This window comes from Bufo bufo, unplaced genomic scaffold (genome assembly GCF_905171765.1).
Source record: "Bufo bufo unplaced genomic scaffold, aBufBuf1.1, whole genome shotgun sequence".
Lineage (NCBI taxonomy): Eukaryota > Metazoa > Chordata > Amphibia > Anura > Bufonidae > Bufo > Bufo bufo.
Genome location: NW_024400415.1, coordinates 22,116 through 32,970, shown reverse-complemented (window position 1 = coordinate 32,970; position 10,855 = coordinate 22,116). Strand labels below are relative to the sequence as shown.

At 38.1% G+C, this 10,855-nt stretch overlaps 6 non-coding genes across 6 annotated transcripts; all 6 read right to left on the bottom strand.

Annotated features, from left to right (window-relative positions):
* Positions 1–566: 566 nt before the first annotated feature.
* TRNAL-UAA lies at positions 567–649 on the bottom strand. The gene has a single exon. It is a non-coding gene; the product is annotated as a tRNA-Leu (tRNA).
* A 1,541-nt stretch (positions 650–2,190) lies between these two features.
* Positions 2,191–2,273, bottom strand: TRNAL-UAA. The gene has a single exon. It is a non-coding gene; the product is annotated as a tRNA-Leu (tRNA).
* A 1,032-nt stretch (positions 2,274–3,305) lies between these two features.
* On the bottom strand, positions 3,306–3,388 carry TRNAL-UAA. Its single transcript has one exon. It is a non-coding gene; the product is annotated as a tRNA-Leu (tRNA).
* A 1,542-nt stretch (positions 3,389–4,930) lies between these two features.
* On the bottom strand, positions 4,931–5,013 carry TRNAL-UAA. The gene has a single exon. It is a non-coding gene; the product is annotated as a tRNA-Leu (tRNA).
* A 2,050-nt stretch (positions 5,014–7,063) lies between these two features.
* TRNAL-UAA lies at positions 7,064–7,146 on the bottom strand. The gene has a single exon. It is a non-coding gene; the product is annotated as a tRNA-Leu (tRNA).
* Positions 7,147–8,687: 1,541 nt separating this feature from the next.
* Positions 8,688–8,770, bottom strand: TRNAL-UAA. Its single transcript has one exon. It is a non-coding gene; the product is annotated as a tRNA-Leu (tRNA).
* Between the last annotated feature and the right edge of the window lie 2,085 nt (positions 8,771–10,855).

Below are 10,855 nucleotides of genomic sequence, written 5' to 3'. Positions count from 1 at the left end.
GAAACGCTTGCTCGAAGGACCAACTGTACTTTCCTTCAGTGTTTTTAAAGAAAGGATATACCAGGAGTAGGGTTTGAACCCACGCGGATACAAATCCATTGGATCTTAAGTCCAACGCCTTAACCACTCGGCCATCCTGGTGAAAGTCTGTGAAATTTATTTCTTGCAATGAAAGGAAACATTTATAACACCACAGTTCTTTATATAGGTTTATATAATTTCTATCTTTAAGAAATGACTTGGAAACTTAATTATCTTTGCCTTAAATGGCAATTGCGTGTGCAAAGCCAATGAATTTATCTAGTGGTCACAACATAAACATCATTGTTGCGACGACTAGAGAAAGTTTTTATGACCATGCAAGAATAGCTTCAATGTTATTCCAGGATTGGCTCCTTTGTAGGAAACTTGGGAGAACTCCAAAAAACATCCTTACGCTTGGAGAGTGGTTCACACCCATATGGATACACATAAAAGCCAAAGATTATTATTGAAATGTTGATGGCCAAAAAAAGCTTGCTCAGAGTGTTAGTTGTCATCACCCTCAGCGTTTTAAAGAAAAGGGCTACCAGGAGTGGGGTTTGAACCCACGCGGATATATATCCATTGGATCTTAAGTCCAACGCCTTAACCACTCGGCCATCCTGGTGAAAATCTGTGAACTGGACGCTTGCCATCAAAGGTAGCAGTTATAACACCACAGCACTTTCTATAGGTTTAAACAATTTCTATCTTTATGAACTAACTTTAAAGCTTAATTATCTTTTCCTTAAATAGCAATTTTGACTCTAAAGCCAAGGAATTCATGTCTTGGTCATAACATAAAGTTCATTGTTGCGACAGGGGAAAGTTCTTGTGACCATGCGCGTACAGCTTCAATGTTGCTCTAGGGTTGGCTCCTTTGCAGGAAATGTGACAGACCTCCGAAAGGTAAACCTCACACTTGGAGAGGTGTTCACACCCACATGGATACGTATCTAATGGTTTTATTTCCAAATCCTTAACCATTTTGTCACCCTGCTAAGAACCAATGAACAAATGGCTATCATTTGCTCTTCATGAACCCTAGGTTGGCATTTTGAGACTACATACACAAAAAGCTGAATTTTCATAATGAAATGTTGATGGCTAAAAATAAAACGCTTGCTCCGAGGGTCAACTGTTGTCACCTTCAGCGTTTCAACAGTTATAACAACAAAGCTCTTTATGTAGGTTTATACAATTTCTTTCTTCAATAACTGACTTTGAATCTTAATTTTCTTTGCTTTAAGTAGCAATTTGAGTTTAAAGCCCAGGAATTTATGCAGTGTTGTTAACATAAAGTTCATTGTTGCGACAGGTGAAAGTTTTTGTGACTATGCAAAAATAGCTTCAATGTTATTCCAGGATTGGCTCCTTTGAAGGAAACTTGGCAGAATTTCAAATATAAGCCTCACGTTTGGAGAGGGGTTTACACCCAAATAGATACAAATCTTTTGGATTTTATTTCCAAAACCTTAACCACTTGGCCAGTGTGGTATGTACAAATGGCTTTGATTTGTTTTTGATTAACCCAAGGTTGACATTTTGAGACTGCATCCAGAAAAAGTCAAATTTTCATAATGAATTCTTGATTGCTGATAATGAAACGCTTGCTCCAAGGACCAACTGTACTTTCCTTCAGTGTTTTTAAAGAAAGGATATACCAGGAGTAGGGTTTGAACCCACACGGATACAAATCCATTGGATCTTAAGTCCAACGCCTTAACCCCTCCGCCATCCTGGTGAAAGTCTGTGAAATTTATTTCTTGCAATGAAAGGAAACATTTATAACACCACAGTTCTTTACATAGGTTTATATAATTTCTATCTTTAAGAAATGACTTGGAAACTTAATTATCTTTGCCTTAAATGGCAATTGCGTGTGCAAAGCCAATGAATTTATCTAGTGGTCACAACATAAACATCATTGTTGCGACGACTAGAGAAAGTTTTTATGACCATGCAAGAATAGCTTCAATGTTATTCCAGGATTGGCTCCTTTGTAGGAAACTTGGGAGAACTCCAAAAAACATCCTTACGCTTGGAGAGTGGTTCACACCCATATGGATACACATAAAAGCCAAAGATTATTATTGAAATGTTGATGGCCAAAAAAAGCTTGCTCAGAGTGTTAGTTGTCATCACCCTCAGCGTTTTAAAGAAAAGGGCTACCAGGAGTGGGGTTTGAACCCACGCGGATATATATCCATTGGATCTTAAGTCCAACGCCTTAACCACTCGGCCATCCTGGTGAAAATCTGTGAACTGGACGCTTGCCATCAAAGGTAGCAGTTATAACACCACAGCACTTTCTATAGGTTTAAACAATTTCTATCTTTATGAACTAACTTTAAAGCTTAATTATCTTTTCCTTAAAAGCAATTTTGACTCTAAAGCCAAGGAATTCATGTCTTGGTCATAACATAAAGTTCATTGTTGCGACAGGGGAAAGTTCTTGTGACCATGCGCGTACAGCTTCAATGTTGCTCTAGGGTTGGCTTCTTTGCAGGAAATGTGACAGACCTCCGAAAGGTAAACCTCACACTTGGAGAGGTGTTCACACCCACATGGATACGCATCTAATGGTTTTATTTCCAAATCCTTAACCATTTTGTCACCCTGCTAAGAACCAATGAACAAATGGCTATCATTTGCTCTTCATGAACCCTAGGTTGGCATTTTGAGACTACATACACAAAAAGCTGAATTTTCATAATGAAATGTTGATGGCTAAAAATAAAACGCTTGCTCCGAGGGTCAACTGTTGTCACCTTCAGCGTTTCAACAGTTATAACAACAAAGCTCTTTATGTAGGTTTATACAATTTCTTTCTTCAATAACTGACTTTGAATCTTAATTTTCTTTGCTTTAAGTAGCAATTTGAGTTTAAAGCCCAGGAATTTATGCAGTGTTGTTAACATAAAGTTCATTGTTGCGACAGGTGAAAGTTTTTGTGACTATGCAAAAATAGCTTCAATGTTATTCCAGGATTGGCTCCTTTGAAGCAAACTTGGCAGAATTTCAAATATAAGCCTCACGTTTGGAGAGGGGTTTACACCCAAATAGATACAAATCTTTTGGATTTTATTTCCAAAACCTTAACCACTTGGCCAGTGTGGTATGTAGAAATGGCTTTGATTTGTTTTTGATTAACCCACGGTTGACATTTTGAGACTGCATCCAGAAAAAGTCAAATTTTCATAATGCAATCTTGATTGCTGATAATGAAACGCTTGCTCCCAGGACCAACTGTACTTTCCTTCAGCGTTTTTAAAGAAAGGATATACCAGGAGTGGGGTTTGAACCCACGCGGATACATATCCATTGGATCTTAAGTCCAACGCCTTAACCACTCGGCCATCCTGGTGAAAGTCTATGCGCTTTTATTTCTTGCAATGAAAGGAAACAGTTATAACACCACAGTTCTTTACATAGGTTTATATAATTTCTATCTTTAAGAAATGACTTGGAAACTTAATTATCTTTGCCTTAAATGGCAATTGCGTGTGCAAAGCCAATGAATTTATCTAGTGGTCACAACATAAACATCATTGTTGCGACGACTAGAGAAAGTTTTTATGACCATGCAAGAATAGCTTTAATGTTATTCCAGGATTGGCTCCTTTGTAGGAAACTTGGGAGAACTCCAAAAAACATCCTTACGCTTGGAGAGTGGTTCACACCCATATGGATACACATAAAAGCCAAAGATTATTATTGAAATGTTGATGGCCGAAAAAAGCTTGCTCAGAGTGTTAGTTGTCATCACCCTCAGCGTTTTAAAGAAAAGGGCTACCAGGAGTGGGGTTTGAACCCACGCGGATATATATCCATTGGATCTTAAGTCCAACGCCTTAACCACTCGGCCATCCTAGTAAAAATCTGTGAACTGGACGCTTGCCATCAAAGGTAGCAGTTATAACACCACAGCACTTTCTATAGGTTTAAACAATTTCTATCTTTATGAACTAACTTTAAAGCTTAATTATCTTTTCCTTAAATAGCAATTTTGACTCTAAAGCCAAGGAATTCATGTCTTGGTCATAACATAAAGTTCATTGTTGCGACAGGGGAAAGTTCTTGTGACCATGCGCGTACAGCTTCAATGTTGCTCTAGGGTTGGCTCCTTTGCAGGAAATGTGACAGACCTCCGAAAGGTAAACCTCACACTTGGAGAGGTGTTCACACCCACATGGATACGCATCTAATGGTTTTATTTCCAAATCCTTAACCATTTTGTCACCCTGCTAAGAACCAATGAACAAATGGCTATCATTTGCTCTTCATGAACCCTAGGTTGGCATTTTGAGACTACATACACAAAAAGCTGAATTTTCATAATGAAATGTTGATGGCTAAAAATAAAACGCTTGCTCCGAGGGTCAACTGTTGTCACCTTCAGCGTTTCAACAGTTATAACAACAAAGCTCTTTATGTAGGTTTATACAATTTCTTTCTTCAATAACTGACTTTGAATCTTAATTTTCTTTGCTTTAAGTAGCAATTTGAGTTTAAAGCCCAGGAATTTATGCAGTGTTGTTAACATAAAGTTCATTGTTGCGACAGGTGAAATTTTTTGTGACTATGCAAAAATAGCTTCAATGTTATTCCAGGATTGGCTCCTTTGAAGCAAACTTGGCAGAATTTCAAATATAAGCCTCACGTTTGGAGAGGGGTTTACACCCAAATAGATACAAATCTTTTGGATTTTATTTCCAAAACCTTAACCACTTGGCCAGTGTGGTATGTAGAAATGGCTTTGATTTGTTTTTGATTAACCCACGGTTGACATTTTGAGACTGCATCCAGAAAAAGTCAAATTTTCATAATGCAATCTTGATTGCTGATAATGAAACGCTTGCTCCAAGGACCAACTGTACTTTCCTTCAGCGTTTTTAAAGAAAGGATATACCAGGAGTGGGGTTTGAACCCACGCGGATACATATCCATTGGATCTTAAGTCCAACGCCTTAACCACTCGGCCATCCTGGTGAAAGTCTATGCGCTTTTATTTCTTGCAATGAAAGGAAACAGTTATAACACCACAGTTCTTTACATAGGTTTATATAATTTCTATCTTTAAGAAATGACTTGGAAACTTAATTATCTTTGCCTTAAATGGCAATTGCGTGTGCAAAGCCAATGAATTTATCTAGTGGTCACAACATAAACATCATTGTTGCGACGACTAGAGAAAGTTTTTATGACCATGCAAGAATAGCTTTAATGTTATTCCAGGATTGGCTCCTTTGTAGGAAACTTGGGAGAACTCCAAAAAACATCCTTACGCTTGGAGAGTGGTTCACACCCATATGGATACACATAAAAGCCAAAGATTATTATTGAAATGTTGATGGCCGAAAAAAGCTTGCTCAGAGTGTTAGTTGTCATCACCCTCAGCGTTTTAAAGAAAAGGGCTACCAGGAGTGGGGTTTGAACCCACGCGGATATATATCCGTTGGATCTTAAGTCCAACGCCTTAACCACTCGGCCATCCTAGTAAAAATCTGTGAGCTGGACGCTTGCCATCAAAGGTAGCAGTTATAACACCACAGCACTTTCTATAGGTTTAAACAATTTCTATCTTTATGAACTAACTTTAAAGCTTAATTATCTTTTCCTTAAATAGCAATTTTGACTCTAAAGCCAAGGAATTCATGTCTTGGTCATAACATAAAGTTCATTGTTGCGACAGGGGAAAGTTCTTGTGACCATGCGCGTACAGCTTCAATGTTGCTCTAGGGTTGGCTCCTTTGCAGGAAATGTGACAGACCTCCGAAAGGTAAACCTCACACTTGGAGAGGTGTTCACACCCACATGGATACGCATCTAATGGTTTTATTTCCAAATCCTTAACCATTTTGTCACCCTGCTAAGAACCAATGAACAAATGGCTATCATTTGCTCTTCATGAACCCTAGGTTGGCATTTTGAGACTACATACACAAAAAGCTGAATTTTCATAATGAAATGTTGATGGCTAAAAATAAAACGCTTGCTCCGAGGGTCAACTGTTGTCACCTTCAGCGTTTCAACAGTTATAACAACAAAGCTCTTTATGTAGGTTTATACAATTTCTTTCTTCAATAACTGACTTTGAATCTTAATTTTCTTTGCTTTAAGTAGCAATTTGAGTTTAAAGCCCAGGAATTTATGCAGTGTTGTTAACATAAAGTTCATTGTTGCGACAGGTGAAAGTTTTTGTGACTATGCAAAAATAGCTTCAATGTTATTCCAGGATTGGCTCCTTTGAAGGAAACTTGGCAGAATTTCAAATATAAGCCTCACGTTTGGAGAGGGGTTTACACCCAAATAGATACAAATCTTTTGGATTTTATTTCCAAAACCTTAACCACTTGGCCAGTGTGGTATGTACAAATGGCTTTGATTTGTTTTTGATTAACCCAAGGTTGACATTTTGAGACTGCATCCAGAAAAAGTCAAATTTTCATAATGAATTCTTGATTGCTGATAATGAAACGCTTGCTCCAAGGACCAACTGTACTTTCCTTCAGTGTTTTTAAAGAAAGGATATACCAGGAGTAGGGTTTGAACCCACGCGGATACAAATCCATTGGATCTTAAGTCCAACGCCTTAACCCCTCCGCCATCCTGGTGAAAGTCTGTGAAATTTATTTCTTGCAATGAAAGGAAACATTTATAACACCACAGTTCTTTACATAGGTTTATATAATTTCTATCTTTAAGAAATGACTTGGAAACTTAATTATCTTTGCCTTAAATGGCAATTGCGTGTGCAAAGCCAATGAATTTATCTAGTGGTCACAACATAAACATCATTGTTGCGACGACTAGAGAAAGTTTTTATGACCATGCAAGAATAGCTTCAATGTTATTCCAGGATTGGCTCCTTTGTAGGAAACTTGGGAGAACTCCAAAAAACATCCTTACGCTTGGAGAGTGGTTCACACCCATATGGATACACATAAAAGCCAAAGATTATTATTGAAATGTTGATGGCCAAAAAAAGCTTGCTCAGAGTGTTAGTTGTCATCACCCTCAGCGTTTTAAAGAAAAGGGCTACCAGGAGTGGGGTTTGAACCCACGCGGATATATATCCATTGGATCTTAAGTCCAACGCCTTAACCACTCGGCCATCCTGGTGAAAATCTGTGAACTGGACGCTTGCCATCAAAGGTAGCAGTTATAACACCACAGCACTTTCTATAGGTTTAAACAATTTCTATCTTTATGAACTAACTTTAAAGCTTAATTATCTCTTCCTTAAATAGCAATTTTGACTCTAAAGCCAAGGAATTCATGTCTTGGTCATAACATAAAGTTCATTGTTGCGACAGGGGAAAGTTCTTGTGACCATGCGCGTACAGCTTCAATGTTGCTCTAGGGTTGGCTTCTTTGCAGGAAATGTGACAGACCTCCGAAAGGTAAACCTCACACTTGGAGAGGTGTTCACACCCACATGGATACGCATCTAATGGTTTTATTTCCAAATCCTTAACCATTTTGTCACCCTGCTAAGAACCAATGAACAAATGGCTATCATTTGCTCTTCATGAACCCTAGGTTGGCATTTTGAGACTACATACACAAAAAGCTGAATTTTCATAATGAAATGTTGATGGCTAAAAATAAAACGCTTGCTCCGAGGGTCAACTGTTGTCACCTTCAGCGTTTCAACAGTTATAACAACAAAGCTCTTTATGTAGGTTTATACAATTTCTTTCTTCAATAACTGACTTTGAATCTTAATTTTCTTTGCTTTAAGTAGCAATTTGAGTTTAAAGCCCAGGAATTTATGCAGTGTTGTTAACATAAAGTTCATTGTTGCGACAGGTGAAAGTTTTTGTGACTATGCAAAAATAGCTTCAATGTTATTCCAGGATTGGCTCCTTTGAAGGAAACTTGGCAGAATTTCAAATATAAGCCTCACGTTTGGAGAGGGGTTTACACCCAAATAGATACAAATCTTTTGGATTTTATTTCCAAAACCTTAACCACTTGGCCAGTGTGGTATGTACAAATGGCTTTGATTTGTTTTTGATTAACCCAAGGTTGACATTTTGAGACTGCATCCAGAAAAAGTCAAATTTTCATAATGAATTCTTGATTGCTGATAATGAAACGCTTGCTCCAAGGACCAACTGTACTTTCCTTCAGTGTTTTTAAAGAAAGGATATACCAGGAGTAGGGTTTGAACCCACACGGATACAAATCCATTGGATCTTAAGTCCAACGCCTTAACCCCTCCGCCATCCTGGTGAAAGTCTGTGAAATTTATTTCTTGCAATGAAAGGAAACATTTATAACACCACAGTTCTTTACATAGGTTTATATAATTTCTATCTTTAAGAAATGACTTGGAAACTTAATTATCTTTGCCTTAAATGGCAATTGCGTGTGCAAAGCCAATGAATTTATCTAGTGGTCACAACATAAACATCATTGTTGCGACGACTAGAGAAAGTTTTTATGACCATGCAAGAATAGCTTCAATGTTATTCCAGGATTGGCTCCTTTGTAGGAAACTTGGGAGAACTCCAAAAAACATCCTTACGCTTGGAGAGTGGTTCACACCCATATGGATACACATAAAAGCCAAAGATTATTATTGAAATGTTGATGGCCAAAAAAAGCTTGCTCAGAGTGTTAGTTGTCATCACCCTCAGCGTTTTAAAGAAAAGGGCTACCAGGAGTGGGGTTTGAACCCACGCGGATATATATCCATTGGATCTTAAGTCCAACGCCTTAACCACTCGGCCATCCTGGTGAAAATCTGTGAACTGGACGCTTGCCATCAAAGGTAGCAGTTATAACACCACAGCACTTTCTATAGGTTTAAACAATTTCTATCTTTATGAACTAACTTTAAAGCTTAATTATCTTTTCCTTAAATAGCAATTTTGACTCTAAAGCCAAGGAATTCATGTCTTGGTCATAACATAAAGTTCATTGTTGCGACAGGGGAAAGTTCTTGTGACCATGCGCGTACAGCTTCAATGTTGCTCTAGGGTTGGCTCCTTTGCAGGAAATGTGACAGACCTCCGAAAGGTAAACCTCACACTTGGAGAGGTGTTCACACCCACATGGATACGCATCTAATGGTTTTATTTCCAAATCCTTAACCATTTTGTCACCCTGCTAAGAACCAATGAACAAATGGCTATCATTTGCTCTTCATGAACCCTAGGTTGGCATTTTGAGACTACATACACAAAAAGCTGAATTTTCATAATGAAATGTTGATGGCTAAAAATAAAACGCTTGCTCCGAGGGTCAACTGTTGTCACCTTCAGCGTTTCAACAGTTATAACAACAAAGCTCTTTATGTAGGTTTATACAATTTCTTTCTTCAATAACTGACTTTGAATCTTAATTTTCTTTGCTTTAAGTAGCAATTTGAGTTTAAAGCCCAGGAATTTATGCAGTGTTGTTAACATAAAGTTCATTGTTGCGACAGGTGAAAGTTTTTGTGACTATGCAAAAATAGCTTCAATGTTATTTCAGGATTGGCTCCTTTGAAGCAAACTTGGCAGAATTTCAAATATAAGCCTCACGTTTGGAGAGGGGTTTACACCCAAATAGATACAAATCTTTTGGATTTTATTTCCAAAACCTTAACCACTTGGCCAGTGTGGTATGTAGAAATGGCTTTGATTTGTTTTTGATTAACCCACGGTTGACATTTTGAGACTGCATCCAGAAAAAGTCAAATTTTCATAATGCAATCTTGATTGCTGATAATGAAACGCTTGCTCCCAGGACCAACTGTACTTTCCTTCAGCGTTTTTAAAGAAAGGATATACCAGGAGTGGGGTTTGAACCCACGCGGATACATATCCATTGGATCTTAAGTCCAACGCCTTAACCCCTCCGCCATCCTGGTGAAAGTCTATGCGCTTTTATTTCTTGCAATGAAAGGAAACAGTTATAACACCACAGTTCTTTACATAGGTTTATATAATTTCTATCTTTAAGAAATGACTTGGAAACTTAATTATCTTTGCCTTAAATGGCAATTGCGTGTGCAAAGCCAATGAATTTATCTAGTGGTCACAACATAAACATCATTGTTGCGACGACTAGAGAAAGTTTTTATGACCATGCAAGAATAGCTTTAATGTTATTCCAGGATTGGCTCCTTTGTAGGAAACTTGGGAGAACTCCAAAAAACATCCTTACGCTTGGAGAGTGGTTCACACCCATATGGATACACATAAAAGCCAAAGATTATTATTGAAATGTTGATGGCCGAAAAAAGCTTGCTCAGAGTGTTAGTTGTCATCACCCTCAGCGTTTTAAAGAAAAGGGCTACCAGGAGTGGGGTTTGAACCCACGCGGATATATATCCATTGGATCTTAAGTCCAACGCCTTAACCACTCGGCCATCCTAGTAAAAATCTGTGAACTGGACGCTTGCCATCAAAGGTAGCAGTTATAACACCACAGCACTTTCTATAGGTTTAAACAATTTCTATCTTTATGAACTAACTTTAAAGCTTAATTATCTTTTCCTTAAATAGCAATTTTGACTCTAAAGCCAAGGAATTCATGTCTTGGTCATAACATAAAGTTCATTGTTGCGACAGGGGAAAGTTCTTGTGACCATGCGCGTACAGCTTCAATGTTGCTCTAGGGTTGGCTCCTTTGCAGGAAATGTGACAGACCTCCGAAAGGTAAACCTCACACTTGGAGAGGTGTTCACACCCACATGGATACGCATCTAATGGTTTTATTTCCAAATCCTTAACCATTTTGTCACCCTGCTAAGAACCAATGAACAAATGGCTATCATTTGCTCTTCATGAACCCTAGGTTGGCATTTTGAGACTACATACACAAAAAGCTGAATTTT